This window comes from Leuciscus leuciscus, assembly GCF_965113295.1.
Source record: "Leuciscus leuciscus genome assembly, chromosome: 20".
In the NCBI taxonomy this organism is placed as follows: Eukaryota; Metazoa; Chordata; class Actinopteri; order Cypriniformes; family Leuciscidae; genus Leuciscus; species Leuciscus leuciscus.
Window position 1 is genome coordinate 6466895 of NC_138744.1, and position 18199 is coordinate 6485093.

Here is an 18199-nt window from a genome sequence, read left to right on the forward strand (position 1 = left end):
GGTGCTGAAGTAGCAATGCCGGTTCAAAATGGACACACTTCTGCTTCTGCTCTTCTTTTGCATGTTGCCATCTCGATCAGCCTTCTTACTGCATCATTATATACGTGTCAACTTTAGCAATGGTTTTAAACGTATACGTATTGTCACTGTGTTAGTTATAATTCATGCTTTGCTTATGGATCATGTAGATTTTTCCAAAAAAAAAAAAAAAAAGGGTGGAATCATTTGGATTTGAGGTGAATCTTGGGTTTAGGCTACTTGGAACTAATTTGTACTTTCACCTTTCTGTCTTGGAGGTTTTTGTAATAAAAAAAAGATACATAATGGGAGATTGTCTTTTGAGACATCCCTGGTGTATCTTTTATCTCTTTTCCCCAAATCATCTAAACTGTTTTCATGCATTTTTGTGCTCTTTTCCAAACATCTGGCTTGAGCATGCATTCATCTACCCTTACTTCATTGTACAAAATCTTGCAATGACTGTAAACGTACTGTGGAATTACTTTAAAGGGGTCTTTCTTTGCCAGGAAAAAAATGAAAACGAATCTATTCATTTAAATAGATGGGCAATGCTTTTATGTGTTTCATTAGGCATTTTGTAAAATGGCTTGTTCTCTATAGCTTTTTAACTTTAGAAGTTTTGCAATGACAAGACATCAAGCATGCAAGGCAAGTTTTACCATGTTGTCTCAAATGGACACAATATTGTGTAATGTGTATAACAGAAACAACTTCCAGGTATGAAGTTGCTTTGCGGGAAGTTCCTATTGGTTGTTTGACAGGCTTGTAGTTGCTGTTAATGTCACATTTCTCATTTCTTGTAGCTGACATAAACTAAACTGGGATGGACACAAGCTTGTTAGTCTTTTCAGAGACCACCTGAGGCAGTATTCCCTATTCATCTTGCAACATACTTGTAAATTTGATAGCGCTGGGAGGAGAGGACACACACACACACACACACACACACACACACACACACACACACACACACTTACAAGTGCAAAGTTTATATACCGTCTCACTGTTTATGTGTCTCTGACTTCTTTGATGATCAGCATAAGCTACATTTAGGCTCTTCCAAACATTGCAAAGTGCTCTTCTTGCTGTGTAAATTCATGATAAATGCTAGAGTAGGAAAGAGCTGTTTTAGCCCACCTCCCTTTCTGTGCGTCTGTCCCTGTGTGACTTTGCCCTTTCTCTATCAGGACAAATCCCTTCACTCATCAGATGGCATATAGCCTAACACATCGATTTGGATGTGGCTCTTAACAAGCTTTTCCTCTAAAGCATGGCTCTCATGCGGGGTCAACATGTGGACTGTGTGGAGGATTTACTGTGTGGAGGATAACAGTATGAAGTATGTTCTCCATTGAGATTGTCCAGGCTATTAAAGTGTATCGTAATTTATGTACATCTTGAAATTTTAAACTACAAACTTGTCCTATTGCTCATCTAAACTGCCAGATGAGAAGGCGACCACCTGAGTCAAGTTTTTATATTGCTTTGAATCCAAGACCAGAAGTAAGATCCACATCAACATAATCAATTTACATTTTAAATTGAGGAATTACAAGGAAATTGCATCGGGAAATGGAGCAGCGTTTACAGCCATCGTCCTAAACGTTAATTGCTTTGTCTTGTAAGGGATCGTAGTTAAAGCCATTAACCACCATTTCGGCAAACTCATTCAACCTCTGACTATCATCACTTTGGTGTCCTGCCCATTTGGTAGTAAATGACACTGAGGTGTGTTCATCATTGAACTTACAAATAAATGTAAACCAGTCCAACATAGGCTGCAAAACTAGAGTTTTTTTGGAGTTATATTGGCTAGTTTCTTTTTAATGTAATTCATGAGATGTCAATGAGTATAAGTTGAATGGGTCTCTCATGGTGTCATTTGCTAACCACATGAGTGATGGATTGATTTTTTTGTATTATTATTGATCACAGTCACATTGCAGGAAGTTAATTCAGGTCTTGTGACCCTGTATTACAGCTAAAGTAAACTTTGCCGCCAAAAAAAAAAGGGGCACAAAAGAGAAGACTTCTGGTCAAGAGCATCTTAACTGGCTTCATGGCTTGCTCCCAGCTTCCTTCCATAAGCTTGTTACTTCCTGTCCCTTTTTAATGGAGTTTTCTTCCTGCTTCCAGTGGCTCATAAATTGGTAATGAAAAGCACACAGTGGATAGATGTTGAACTGGCTTGGTGGATACCTAGGGTATGAGAGAGGCTATAGCTGTAATTTAGTCAGGTGTTGGTGACTTTTGATGGAGATAGGAAGAAATGGAAAGTTGGCTCTTAAAGAATTTTCTTACAGAAATCACATTGGGCAATCTCTTATATCCAGACCAACTTGTAATCTCTTTTGCAACAGTATGGATGACACTTTTTCTCGGTCTGTCTTCGGTATATGGTGCAGGTTTTGATGTGGACACTTTCCTGTTGGGGAAAAATTCAGTGTTTATGTCCTTTTACTGTGTTTCAACTCTTTCTTGACCACTGCATGCACACATCAGAGTAGCCTGCCTTGCTGAGGTGTACACCTTAGCAGCAGTAATGTATGTGAGTGAGTCATTCTGGTCTAGTCCCCACCTCTACATGATGCAGTCTTGGTCAGTGTTTGAAGTGGATAAGCCCAGAAACCCTGTAAGTTTCAGCAATGCTCTTCATTGACCGAATCTAGAAATTCAAGGTGCTGTAGAGTTAAGCCAGTCATTATAGAACATAATTACTCGAGCTTGCTAAAGCACAAACCCTTAACCCCCAGTATTAAAGTAACTCATCCTGTATCGTATGTGATATGGAAACATATTATACCTTAAATAATTTACTTTTCGAAGTGTTCTAACTTAAGGTTTTTATACTGACATTGATGTTCTTGAGCATTATCTAGCATGTCATGGGCCTTGTTCACAAAGGCAACACGTGTTTTATTTATATATTGAAGAAAATCTATCTGAAGAAAATCCTATTTTAAACAGATTTTCTGATTCTGTTTTGAAGGTACGACAACCATTGTGTGTGTGCTAGGAAAAGCAACAGCTGTATGAACAGAAAAAAATTAGATCTGGCCATATATATCATGGGAACTGTCGTAAAAATAATAATAATAAAAATATAGGCCTATATATTGCCTTTCCGACGCACTGAATGTAGAACTGAATAGAACAAAAATCACATACAAATCTGGCCAAATATAAAATGCAATTTGAGTTGTCGGTTTAAGAAAAATGAAATCAGATTTGACCGGCAGTGTGTGAACTTTTGGCTCAGGCCTGCAAGCCAGATGTACGCATAGATGGCACATTCGACCTCTCCGGACACGTCGGCGCGCCGGCCATCTTGCAACAGTCAGCGTGTCGCCACTCACAGTAAGAATCAATGATGTGTCACAACATTGCGCAGCTTCTGGTTGTTGTGGAACAGCCGAGATTTAAATTCCCGAAGAAATGTTATAACCTTTCATAGGTGAGAATGTGCTGGTTTGTGTTTTTATATGCATTAACTCAATATTACATGTTTTTACAATGATACTTTGAATGTTTTTACTTTTACTATGGTAACTTTTTAATGTCGTGTTAGCTGATGCCTTCATATTGTATTAAATCCTATGAAAATCATCTGTTGCTGAAGTCTATTGCAGATACAGATATTCATACGTATAACTTGCAGACGCACAGTCTACTTGTTCTCGAGTGTTCACGGACTGGCTTTAACCGTTCAAACATGGCGGACGGCTTACGTATAGCGGCCCATAGAAACAGCCAATAGTGAGGCATCTATGTCTATGCTGCTAGCATCCACCTAGCAATGCCATAACAACCACTAACAACTGCATAGCAACATGCTAAAAATGATTTTAATGCTTTAGCAACTCCCTAGCATCATGGCTGCAAGTATTGCACTCACATTTTGTGTTCACACACCTTCAGGTTATCTAGTTAGACATCCTCAACTTTTCTGACAACATAAGGGGATTTTGCACCGGAGGGACATTTTGATAGTTCCTATAAATTTAGCTAGGAGTACCTGCTTTTTGGCATGTTCACAGCGCAGGAACTGGGAACAATTTTAGTTATAGGAATGCCTTATTGGGGGGACTAAATGATCTCCTACTTCAGAGTAGGGTCTAACCCAGCACAATAGGAACTACAGAAGTGTAGATTGATTGACCAAACGCGTGCCATACGAAACAAAGGCACCCACCATTTTTAAAAGCCGTGAAAACACACAGTTTACATATACTTACTCCATGAACATGTAAAACAGTGATAGATGGACCAATGCAGAAGTCCAGGGAGATTTAGTCTCTTAGCCCTCTTTTTTGCTTCTTTCAAACACATAACTTATACGTCTACATCCGTTATCACGAAACCCACGGCACACAACAAAAACACAGCTCCGATCACGGCGTCCTCCATCCTCCAGTTGTTGACGTTGTTAAATGCTGCGCTTAAATGACGTTGCTGTCGCCCGGCTTACGTCACTTCAGAGTTCCTACCAGGAAAATGGCCCTAGGGGAAAATGTAGTTCTCGGGGGACCACCCTAGTGGCTAGTTCATATAACTGAGTTCCTATAACTATCCGTTGCGAAAGCCACTATATACCATTTTCCACAAGGAGTCGATGAATATCCTTGAGCAGTATTTGTGGAAGCAAACCTGAAGTAGCTGAACCTTTCTGCTGTAATTTAAGCATTCTGTTTGCATTGTGTGCAATTGAGTTATTGTGATGCATGTGTGTGTTTGATCAGTATGATGTCTCTCTGGATGCATGTCTGCTTTAGCATCCTCTGTGCATGTGTGTGATAAGAAGGAGCTGCTCATCTTCATGGTGATCTTTTTTCCCTCTCAGCATCCCTGCCTTGCTGACCTGCTTAACACAGCTCTGAGATGGAGAGAGAGTGAGGGTGAATGAGTTTAAACATATGGAGGAGTGAGTCTGGAAGATGGGAAAGGTAACAGGGAGGTAGAATAAACTGGGAGAGAAGAGATCCTGATAAATCAAGATAAATGGATCTCCTATTCAGTCGAAAGACAAAAAAGAAAGGTGTAAAGATGGATGTATGTGTATGTGTGTCAGAGAGAGAGAGAGAGCGAGAAAGTCATTGGTGGAGCTGGATGGGATAAAGATGTTATGAGCTGCTCCCAAAATAGACTTTTCTTCATCATTTTAGTAATCTTTATCCATCCCGTGCAAATCCCTGCACCATGAGAGAATAGTCATTTAAAGTCAAGTGCATGACATGACCACAACATGGAATTCATTTGGAAGTTCCCAAGGTGAAAAAGACATGATTTTATTGTGTTGTTTATTAAAACTGAATTTAGATTTGTGGCTTTTGCTATTTTATTTATAACAACTTAAAAGGTGATGGCGAGAAGAGGGAGAATTGGGACAGGGTGTGTGATTCAAACCTGCATCTCCTGCATGAGCACCATTACTTCACGTGTAACGTGTTATGATAGGCCTCAGCTCTGGCTTTTATACGTTTGCCTAATTGTAATACTTAATTTTTTACCTATGAAGTCAGGGATAGGTAAAAAATAAAGTTTGCATACATTTTCAATACAACATTTGCTGTCAACTTGTTTAGAAAAGAGACAACAGACTAGCTAAAAACTCATAATATGGGTAGACTGATGTATAATCCACTAGTTGGGTTATTTGACTAATATTTGAAATTATCGACTGATAACTGTGCCTCATTGGCCAATCAATATAGCCTAGTATCTGCTCTGAAATTGAACATCAATAGCCTTGTAAATAATGCACATTTTCTGAGTAAATATTGTCAAATAAATAACTGATTTTATTTTAAACTGATTCATTTGATGAATTTGAAATCATATCAGCCACTGGCGATTACATAACAATTGACCATTAATTCATAGGACAATTAACAGACACGTACACTACCATTCAGTCAAGAAATTAATATTTTATTCAGAAAGATGCATTAAATTGATTAAAAGTGATAGTAAAGAGATTTACACCTCTACAAAACATTTCAAATCAATGCTGTTCTTTTGAACTTTCTATTCATCAAAGAATTGATAATTGATAATAATACGAAATAGTTTTTTTGAGCAGCAAATCAGCATATTAGAATGATTTCTGGTAGATTTCTTGTATCTCTCAAGGCAGATACTAGTTGAATTGCAAAAAGCCTTAGATTAGGAGTTTGATGAACTGGGTAACTTGAGCTACGCTATTTGCAGCTATAGCTTAGTAATTGTATTTATTTTAGTGATGAGGTCTGTGTTTTATATTGCCACACCCTGTTGCTATGATTTAATTCACCATGGGATCGGGTTTAATAGTACTCCATTTACTGCAGACTTGTCCAGAAAGTTAGAAGTTAAGCCTTCTGGACCAAATCTATGGCGATCTAACATCTGTCACAATAGAGCATTGTCAAAATACCTGTTTTTAAATACAGACACTTTGTTTTAATTCATATTTGAGTATGATGAGGCTTTATCTCGCTATTAGTGCACTAATGAGAGAATATTGTGTTTGTTATGGCCAATTTTTGGAATGAATAAGTTGTAAATCTCACTTGCTCTTCCTCTCTCATACACAGACTTTAGGAATGGCATGGCAGCACTCAATAGGCGTGCATGTTGTTGAATATGGGATGTATTTACATGGCCCATGTCTCTATGGATACGGTGACGTGGGGGTAGTGCGGGGCAGAACAGTATAGGATCCTCATCAGGGACATTGCTGGGTCACTCTCTCTTCAAAGGGAGATGAAAGTGGGTCAGGGCTGGGGGAAGAGATGAGAGGAGAAGGAAGGAAATCAGGAGCAACTGAGAACATGCCACACAGCTTTATTTTAGTCTGTTGCACCAGTGTTGATTAGTCAAACTTATTTAGCGCTTATTCTGTAATTATGTCAGGACGTAGGTGTATCCCTTGATGGGGTGACCGTAGTCCTGGGTCCACGGTTAAAGGGTTAGTTCACCCCACTCCCACCCAAAAAATTTTATCAATTACTCGCCCTCATGTCGTTTCGAAACTGTAATTCTTTTGTTCTTCTTCGAAACACACATTTCTAGATAAAATCTGAGAGAAATCTTTCTGTCCCTCCATTGACAGTTCACGCAGCAACCACTCGACGCTTCAAAAAGTTCATAAAGAGATCATAAAACTAATCCATATGAATTGAGCGGTTTATTCCAGATTTTCTGAAGAGACCGTATCGCTTTATATGATTAACAGATTGAATTTAGGCTTTTATTAATGTATAAACATTGATCGGCCAACGTAAACAGAAGCTCGACCGAACCTGTTTGATGTTTAAGAACAGAGCTCTTGCTGAAGCTCAAACGTGCAGCGTAACACGAGAACGAACCGCGTAACACGAGAACGAACCTCATTGGTTCTCGCACATCAAGCAAACATGAATGAGCTTCCGTTTACCAACTTATTGTGTGAGTTGATGAATGTTTATATGTGAATGAAGGCCTAAATACAATCTGTCCATCATGTAAAGCGATCGTGTCTCTTCAGAAAGTTTGGACTAAACCGCTCAATTCACATGGATTAGTTTTACGATCTCTTCATGCACTTTTAAAAGCATCAAATTGTCAGTTGTGTGGACTGTGAATGGAGGGACAGAAATCTCTCAGATTTTATAAAAATATCTTCATTTGTGTTTCAAAGATGAGCGAAAGCCTCACGGGTTTGGAACGACAAGAGGGCGAGTAATTGATGACAGAATTTTATCACAATTTAAAGGGATAGTTCACCCAAAAAATGAAATGAAAATTCTGTCACACCCTCATGTTTATCCAAACCCATATTACTTTCTTCTGTGGAACACTTTGAAAGTCAATAGGGTCCAATGTTGTTCATCATGGTGAGTAAATCATAACAGGATTGTCTTTTTGTTGTGAACTAGGACTTTAAAGGGTTGGTTCGGGATTTTTGACATCGGACCTCATTTTTAAGTCAGCCTGGTTGTTATTCATCAGTGGAGACATTTTTTTTTCAAAATTATCCAGTCCTTATATTTGGATAGTTAGCCGATGCTAGGCTAGCGCGAGTCAATGGTATATGTTAGCCAGCCATTAAAAACCATTTTACCCACTCCACAGTGCACCAAACGCAAATCAATTATAACACTAGACTATCGATGCAAATGCAAACTTACCTTTCATCTCAATGATCCCAAAAGAACTAGTTTCTCAGCAGCTGCGGAATTTTACTTTGCTCCGGTTAGTAATGCGGCAAAAAGTAAACACAGAACAGAAGCGCACTACAGTCGTTACATCCAGCTAACGTTAGCTAGCATTCCTCAGCAATATCAAAGTCGCGGCAGGTAAATACACTTGCGTCATGTGTGTACCGGCTCACTCGGTTGCCTAGGTAATCAATATCACTCCGCTGCTGCTGTAGACAAGGCTTATGATTACAGGGAACAAATTATAACTAATGCAATGTGATGAAAAGGTAAGTTTGATTTCAAACATTATTCTCTCAACGGACATATACATCGATAGTCTAGTGTTATAATTGATTTGCGTTTGGTGCACTGTGGAGTGGGTAAAACGGTTTTTAATGGCTGGCTAACATATACCATTGACTCGCGCTAGCCTAGCATCGGCTAACTATCCAAATATAAGGACTGGATCATTTAAAAAAAAAAATGTCTCCACTGATGAATAACAACCAGGCTGACTTAAAAATTAGGTCCGATGTCAAAAATCCCGAACCACCCCTTTAATACTCTTTACAGCCCTACATACAGTCTACTACACAACTCTTGCATACAGTGACTGTGACGTTCGCCATCAGGTTGGCCACCATCTTATCCAGCTGTCTTTAGACCGCTTTGGCAAAGATAGAAATGTTAGATGTTGCAAACACATTGGTGATACAGCAATTCAGAAACTTTGCTTATTTTGTATTTCAGGAAAAGCTGTAGTTGGAAACCCTAAGGTGATGGACACAGGGTTGTGGTGATCCTAATCCCAAACGCTGGCCTACCTATAGACAACATCCACCCGAATTGGCCTATATTACCCATACTGCATTAAATGGGTTCCACAAATTGTCAAATTTGTCAGTCTGCTTCATCACTTGAATGCAAGATGCTGGCTGTTTGTGCACATGCATGCATTTCTAGATGTGCACATGTGCCCGTCCTTAAACATCTGTATGTGCGTCATGGTAGCCTATATATTTAAAACATGCCTGTTTTAAAGCCCATGGTTAGTGTAAACTGCATGTGTCCATGTAAAAGGCCCTGTTGTCACCGTGGGAGTGTGAGACTGCTTCATGCACTGACTGTGACAGCCAAAGTGCCTGTCTGTGTGCCTGCATGCCTGCACACACCCCTTGCCAGGCTCCATGACTGCTCTAAGCTGGCACAGCAAGAATTAAATAGCCAGAGCTTCTAGAGATTATGCCTGGCTTAACAGAAGCTTAATCACATCGTATGTGCAGTAAAGGAGGAATAGAACAGACAGTGGAAGAAGAAGAAGAAGAAGAAGAAGAAGAGGAGAGGTGGCAGAGGGGCGTTAGGTGTTCACCAAGGTCTAAGAATTGCGGTTTTGAAAGTTCCAATTTTAGGGGTATGTTTGATCCAAAAAGGAGCATTGTGGATGTTAGCTGTCAACCTTTATTATTCTTGCATGTTCAGAAGCACTGCTCTTGAAAACCACCTGTGCAAGAACTAAAGAAATCTTTGAACTTGATGCTTTAAGTCTGTTTCAGCTACCAATAACTATTGGATATTTTCTTAAAAAATACATGCATTAATGCATAGATGGATATTACCCAAAACAAGCTATCTAGACTGGAAACGTTTAACTTACCATCTGCAAACAATTTTACTTTTATAATGTTAGCTAATGCAGATGTTTCTATATCATATGTTACTATAACGATAAATGCTATTTGGCCGTTTATCAGCATAATTTCACCCATGCTGTCTAGCATGTGACGTTAGCAGAAAAGGAAAGTAATTTCAGAGGTGGAGAGTGTAATAACATTTTTATGAAAGATTACAGAAGACGAGCAAGATTAGTTTTGATTAAATGTTGAACATTAACATGTTTAACATACTTTCTTTTACATACAAATTACTTTAACATACTTTGTATAACATATTATGCACATGTTTGTTTTAATCAGTGTCACTTGTCTTAAGAGCATATTGAGATGCTGATCAGGACTGTTTGAAATTGGTTCAATGGTAGTTAGTTATTGACCTGTTGCTACAATTGCTAAATGCTAATTCATATTTGATTAAAATAGCAAAACATAAATAAAATATTGTTGTTTATACAAGAGGTTCAACTGCTTTGTCTTTCATCACATGTGAGCAGCCAAGCCTTTGTGGGGTTTGAACAATGTTCTCAATGTAATTTGCTTAAATTACATTTAATAATTTTTTCGAACCTCCCAAAGAAAGATCATTTTCTTATTCCAGGCCCGAATGTGGGCATTTTGTATTAACTAGTGTGACTGGGAAGAAGTATAACTCCAGATGGCAAGAGAACTTGGAAGGGTTTAAGTCTCAGAAATCACCCTAGACTTTTCAGTGATGTGAGGAATGATTGTTAAAGCCGTTTATAGGCCTATGTCACGAAAAAATTGAAGACCGGAAGTACGTCTTTTAGTAGGGATACGGCTCTTCCGGTTAGCTTTTTACAATGGCGGAGTCCGATAGATAGCGCTGGACCAAATCTCTCCGCAACCTGCCTGAAGTCACATATGACGATGTGGTTCGGATGGTAAATGAAAACTCTCAAGTGGAAAAGCGTGAAAGCTGAGTTATGGCTGTCTACGTCCTGACGCAGAGCAACCCGATACACTACAACAACAGCGGCGGGCCGTTCGCCAGTTAGATAAACGTTTCTATGGTAACAGCGAGTTGGACCAATCAGCAGACGTTGCTGCTACGCTTAGGATTGTGGGTAGTGTAGTTTTTTTTTTCCATAAGATTGCGGATAAAACATGTTTTTCTTAAAACAAGGTTGATTTCATACGAACTTATAGCTTCTACAGGAGCAAAAACCTTCGTTTCACAACCTCATAGCTCGTGGTCAGTCTACCTCGGATGCTTTAGACATTATGGCTGATAATCTAAATCCTTATGGAGAAATACTGTTGACCGGAAGTTCTGAATCCCTACTCCGCGTTCTGGAAGCAGGAAGTGTGACATAGGCCTATTGAGTGTAAACCTTTTGATCAATTACATAACCGGCCAATTGAACAGTGATGTCTCTATGTTAAGTAGGGTGATATGATACCCTGATATCTGTTTTTGGATGCTACCCTGAAACTTGTCAGAGACATATCAATTACTTATTTTGTTACGCTAACAGTTTGTTTTGCTTTGCAAATTACATTGAATAAATGTGTCAAAGATTTGGCTGCTTATGTGTGAACATGAGGTGAAAGACAAAGCAGTTGAACTTGTATAGGTTTTTTTTCTGAAATGTTCAAGTTGGGCATAATTTCCACTCAAATAGATTGTCTATAGCTGCACTCATGCCTTGCAATGGGGAGAGATATGTGATGTGTTTTAGATTGATTTCTTTTAATGGGTTTGTCCTTTGACAAATCTAATGGCCTTAGTTTATTCCAGTCCTGCCATTAGATCACGTTCATCAACTCCTGTGTAAAGTGCTGAGCTGCTATTTTTGGTTCTGTAAACCTTGATACTACATAGTCTAAATACTAAAACAGCCAAAAATACTACTAGTTTACATGTGTATTATTGCCATAACTTTTCATGAAGAGATTTGAAGTCTATTTGTAAATCGTAGTACAGAAAACTTTGAGAAATTTGGCCTGTGTTCATTTGTTCTTGGGTGATGCAAAGTTTAGCAATCTTGCATATTCCACCTTAAACTTTTGTTACAGACCTTATCAAAACTTTTTAGTGCTCATTTTTTTTCTGTTCTTCCTTTAAAGACTTTTGGAAATCCAAATACTGCATTGAAAACATGCTCTCTTAGGTAAACATCAATATTGTGTGTGTGTGTGTGTGTGTGTGTGTGTGTGTGTGTGTGTGGATGTGGAAGTTTTTTAGAAACAAGGTAGTGGGTGAAAACAATATCCAACCCGTCCTTCACGTATTTACCAGATTCACCAAGTGCTGATCTAAAAAGGCTTTTCTCTCCCACTGCCAATGCTTCCTCTCCCTTCATGCAGTGACTTGGCTTGGCCACTAGAGGCAGCAGAGGAGGGACCACCAGTAACTTCTCAATTATCACAACCCTATGTATGCTTTTCTCTTTTAATCTCTGGTAAAGCATTGATATCAGCAGTTATGTAGTTTTACAATATTTATAAATTTTTTTCTGTATGTAAAATTCTGTAATATTTATGTGTTGCTGCTTCTTGTTATGTCACCCCAAGGCTTCCAGTGGCACTGTAGGAATGACCCATGAGCAACCTGATCACTCTTATGAACTTTCCCTGAACTCTAGAAACACTAATGCATACATTAAAGCCGTCTACTCTTTGTAGAAAAAAACCCACCCACATAAAAAAAAAAAGTAGATTAATTGCACCAAAAAGGATGATACTGGTGTGGCCTGGGCTCCAGCGCCCTCGCTGTTTCTCTCATTGAGTGTCTGTGTGACTGTTATGTGTGGTTTTCAGGTGAAAGGTCGCACTGTGGAAGGGAGGGCAGGGTGGGGGGAAGGCTCATCAGGGATTAACAGTGGGGATTCTCCTGCGTCTCGCTCCACGAAAGGGTCAGGCGTAAGTGCACTGACACGTGCGGACAGATACTGTCAAGCTTTGTCTCTTCCTGATCATTGTGTCCCATGTATTATTACCAGAACATATTTAATAATTTAGCATGTTGTGACTGTAATAATCACTTCATCATTATGTTTTTAAGACTATAAAGCCATTGAAATAAACTATTTTTTCTCCCGTTATTCATTGAGTGTGTTCAAATATGATATTACTGAAGTTACAAAATGTATATGTATATTACATATATTATACACACACCTTTTTCAAGTAATATAATATCTAATGTAAAGGAAAAGTCAACCTGTCATTATCACAAAATAAACCTATATCACAATAGTATGATCAGGGCCTGACATGAAGTGGGTTTATTTTGAGATACTGACTGGCTAACTTTACGTTATCTGGCTTATTACGCACAACTACTTTTAGTTAATTAATCAATATTATTATTATTATTATTATTATTAATAAATAAATGCATGGAGATAAAATAGTTTATATAATAAAATAATCTTATTTGTATAGAGTGCAGAGGGCATTACATGACAACTTTGTAGGAAACTGTTTTCCCGGATTGATTGAACAGTTGTACAGTGATGCCCTGGATGACTGGATGATTTCTGCAACTGACCAATCAGAATCAAGTATTCCAGAAAGCTGTGTAATAAATATACTATCCAAAAACTGTCTATCATATGCTACTGTTCAAAAGTTTGGCGATCAGAGATTTGTTAATGTTTTTGAAAGAAGTATTTTGTGCTGCACCAAGACTACATTTATGTGATCAAAAATACAGGGGGGGAACAGTAATATTGTGAAATATTACAGTTGAATATAACTGCTTTCTATTGTAATACATTTGTAAAAGGTGTTTTTTCCTGTGATTGCAAAGCTGAATTTTCATCATCATTACTTCAGTCTTCAGTGTCACAGTGTCTTCATTCTAATATGCTGATTTGGTGCTTTCTTATTATTATTGAAAACAGTTGTACAGCTTCATATTTTTGTGGAAACCATGATACATTTGTTCAGGATTCTTTGATGAATAAAGTTAAAAAGAACAGCATTTTTGTAAATGTTTGAAATATATATATTTTTGTAATATTATAAATATACTATCACTTTTGATCAATTTAATGCACCCTTTCTGAATAAAAGTATTAATTTCATTTTCAAAAAGACGTATGACCACAAACTTTTCAACGGTAGTATACATGATGCTCTGTTTTTGTAAATATGTCCGTAAAAAAAAGTTGAAGATTAAGTCTAACATTGTTTTTTTTTGTAGTTATGCAAGTATTTTTATTCCTGAAGTTGTGACAGCTCAGCTATGACTTAAAAGTGATTTTGAAATGCTGGTGCCACGGCCTAAGTGTTGGACATCTTTATCGTTCGTGTCCACAACTGTTCAAGCATGGCACCTCATGCAACCTATTTATGGATGAAACTTCAAACTTCTGTAATGGTAAACTTGAACCTAACCCATCTTAGGTTTCTTGGCAGAACTTCCATGGCACTAGCAACATTGGGCCATTTTTGTCACAGGTAACACAAGTGTAATGAGGACAACTGTTCTGTTTGGAAACAAGTTTTTTACAGCTTCAAATTCTGTGCATGTGCTTTTATACCATGCTATTGAGTGACATACATAAACCACTTAATTACTGAGCGCAACAAAGAGGTCTATCTCACTTACAACTTGTAGATTCACTGAAAAACTAAATAAAAACTTTGTTTAATATTAACATAGTTTACATTTAAACGTTTATTGTCATTTTGTTTGCCATTTGAATGGCACAGGGCACTTTACAAGAAATATTGCTAAGACCCTATAGCTAGATGTCCTGTTCTCCACCTGTTTTAAGTGTTCATTCTATAATTGGCATGTTTTGTTTTACTGCTCTTGGATATATGGAATAGAGGTGGTCCAAAGAAAGCACACACTTTAGGTGGCTATTTTAAATATTTAGGGACTAAGAGGTCAGGTTTACTCTGTTGTAAATATCTCACTGTTGGTAGACGAGCTATTTGCCAATGGGAAGCGTTTGCTGGGAGTGCTGTGATGTATATCTGGCCATTCTGCCTGTCAATAAGGAGGTTGAAAATAAAGCACTGAAAAGTATATGATTTGTTTTGGTCAGCATGCCGTCCTCATCTTCTGCTCCTATAAAGCCCATTTTGTTGCCTTATTTAACTTGCATGTGTCCAAACAGACAGATGTAACTCTGTAATGCACACTTTAAAATCGAGAAGAAGAAAAAAAAACATCTCTGGCGTGAGCAGAGCTGAAACACAACCCCGGCAACCTCCCCGCAGTGTAATTGTAATTCGCTGCTGTGTTACCCCGCCGTTCCTTTTGCGCTTGCTAGCTTCTTCAGTGAAGTTCGACTACCGTATCTTCCCACTGCATCATGTTTACCTAGCAACACGCATCACCCGCTGCCGGCCCTCCCATTGGTCATTTCAAAACGCACCCGGGACCAATGGCAGGGCTGTTACCATGGTACAATGTGTAGTTGCCGGGTGGAATTTTGCTGCAAGGCACGTGAGTCCCGGAATCTTCGCCTTGCGTTTTTAATCTCGGGTGTCTGGGAGCTTTGCAAAGGTGATTTATTGGAACCGAGTCACATTTCCTCCCAAGAACCAGCTCACTTATACACGTAGACGTTTATTTGTACATTTATGCTTTACAAACCAAAATAATAATGTGACACATAAGGGGCTGCCGCAGCTGTCACAGGGGTGCGCACTGCTGTAGCGGTGGAGAGAAAGGAGGAAAGTTGAATTTCTTGAAGTTTAAACTGAAGTCTATTTAAAAAGCAAACTATATTAAGATACCCACATTTATTTCAGTATTTTTTTTGTATGCATTTAGCAGCTAATAATGTTATTAAATAATATTAAAACATTCACATAAATTCGATCATTCAGTGCTACTGGATATAATTTCGTCATTCAGCTATATATTTTTTTTATTAGTTTACTTGCCTGTTGTTTAGTGCATGTGTTCATATTAATATGGTCTTTTATAATTCGTTTGATCTTTCATTAGTGTGAATTTTCCTCTTTTTTAACGATAATTATATAGAATTTGTTTGCACATGATTCCAAATTGGGCGAATTATTTATTTTAATACGTGATATTTTAAATGGTTAGACGCTTGCATATAACTTAAAATAGTCATATCGATCTTTTTCTCTTAGCAAGAGAAAGATACGTGAACGATACATATAAACGAGCTTCTGTGGAGTCATGGAGGATGAATGACGGCATGGTTAACCTCGTTTTGCACCACCATCGACCCCCTCCCTTATACTCTTTTAGGGGAGAACAGAGGAATTACCAACCCGCTCGCAATGGGGTTTGAACATGTTTCCTAACCACAATATGGTGAAATTTAAATAAATAAATATAGACCTATTAAACATGTTTCTTTATGTACAGTATTTAGTACAAATGCGGGCAAATTAAAACTGTACAGTACAGTAACGTTAACTGTATGTGAGGCCATAATATATCATTTGAATAAAGTTTATTTATTTTTAATAACGGTCCCATTAAATGTCTTTGTTTCGTATAAAGTATACGCATTCTAAGACTATTCACAAGTTATTCAGGTTATCAGAGCTCTTTTATTTTATTTGTAATACACAATGACAATATACATGGATACAAGTTTAAAGTAGCTTATATAAGCTTAAAGAAATGCTCTTGATGTTTGATACTTCTTATTTGTTAAATCTCAAGCCTTATCACTATTTTATTTTAATAACTGTTTAAGTGCAGTGGTATGATAACTAAGTTAAAAATTAATATAAGTGATTAATGATGACTACAAGTTTGCCCTAATGCAACAATTCTCACATAGATTCTCAGCCTCTTTTTTCGTGTGTGATGAACGAATCAGGAGGCTCTCTCTCTCAACTTTTAGCTGTTGTCTCTCCCCCTCCATATCAATCTACCTGAAGTCTTGTGTTATTTCCGCGGGCACGTCATCCTGTTTCCGCGGCGTATTTTGGAGACAACAAGGAGCTAGGGGAAAGGGCAGTCTCTCGTCTCTTCTCCGCCCACATACCAAGCTGACCAATTCAAACAGTAACGGGGACCAGTTCTGACCAATCGCGCGTAAGCTGCCGTGGCGTTGGATAGCAACAGACCCTACGAACGCGCGCACAGGGGGTGGAGAATGTAGCACCCATGCACGCGCGTTATCAGGAAAGGAGGGGGGAGATTTCAGGAGCAGTTTCTGTGGAAGGGAACATCGGCGTGTGTGCGCGCTTTAGCACAGAAAAGTTTGATGAAACTTAAAGGGCACAGAAAAATAACTTCCTTATCATATACACACAGTTCCCAAAGCTATTGTTACAAATAAAGAATTCAATGTTTCAGATTATGTCAATGACATCAGGCTGTGAATTCTTAGGCGAATTATTAAAGATATTTTCATATGGGGGTATTTAGGGGCCGACCTTGATGTGTTTGTTGTTTGTATACGTTTTATGTGCAAAACGGTGCAGTGTGTGTGTACAAATGATTACATTTCTTAGTTGCTTATTTTGTCAGTATTTTAATGGGCGCAATGTTGAGGTTAGTCTTGAGCACCCAATTTGTCTTTTGGCGTCTTTTACTTTTAATAACGTTACATATATATATTGTGTTCCCATTTGCTCAAATAGCTAAATAAAAACTCCACAATAGTGTTTTCACCACTTTCAAAAAGATGAAAAATATAGAGAGATTGATAACAGCAGTCAGACTCTCAATTAGAACAGAAATATGTCAATTTGACCGTCACTCCATTAGAAAATATACATACATTTAAAGAAAAGAAAAGAAAAAAAGTACGATGCTGATGTCATCACAGTCTGTGAAAAGGGTTCCTGACGTTGTAAACAAACTAACGATTGTTACTATAGTTACCTGGCTGATTCATAACTAGCATATACATTTAGCGCAATCTGATTACCGTTTGTGCTTACTGAAACATATGTGAAAACACTTTTAAGACCCCATTTTTTAGCTCATTTGAGAGGGTTCAACCCTATTATTATATTCGCACCCTCGTTAAAGCGTTGTGCATTACAAAAGTTATGCCTGCATGATGTTTGTTTGTTTGGTGTACACTTGTTCGCTTAAATAAAAGCATTGTAATTGTGTTCAGGGGTTTGTTTCTATTGATTCCAGCAGTCTATATGCGCCGTGTGAATATCTATATCTGCAGAGTTACTATAAATGGAGAGAAGTGGCTTGGTGGCGCTACTAAACTGAAAATGGGGATGCAGGGTCTTATAAATGCTTGTGAATATGTTTTGTGGTGAAAGCCTTGTTTGATCTGATGAAATCGGAGTAAATAAGCACATAGTCATGCGTCACTCCTTTTGAAACGTGTTTCATGGTTCTCAGGCAGCCCTCCGCTTTTGGTGTTTAAACATTGAAGCGTGGGGAGCTGCGTCAACCGAGCT

The 18199-nt window shown here is 38.2% G+C and overlaps 1 protein-coding gene and 1 long non-coding RNA gene across 2 annotated transcripts in view; one reads left to right on the forward strand and one right to left on the reverse strand.

Moving 5' to 3' along the window:
• The window catches only part of dyrk1b (dual-specificity tyrosine-(Y)-phosphorylation regulated kinase 1B), a 42479-nt gene that overhangs the window by 1776 nt on the left and 22504 nt on the right, over positions 1 to 18199 (forward strand). The window lies entirely within an intron of this gene.
• On the reverse strand, positions 1854 to 12615 carry LOC309483251. The gene is made up of 2 exons (XR_014200525.1): positions 8734 to 12615; positions 1854 to 7918 (listed from the first exon to the last, which is right to left on the reverse strand). It is a non-coding gene; the product is annotated as an uncharacterized lncRNA (long non-coding RNA).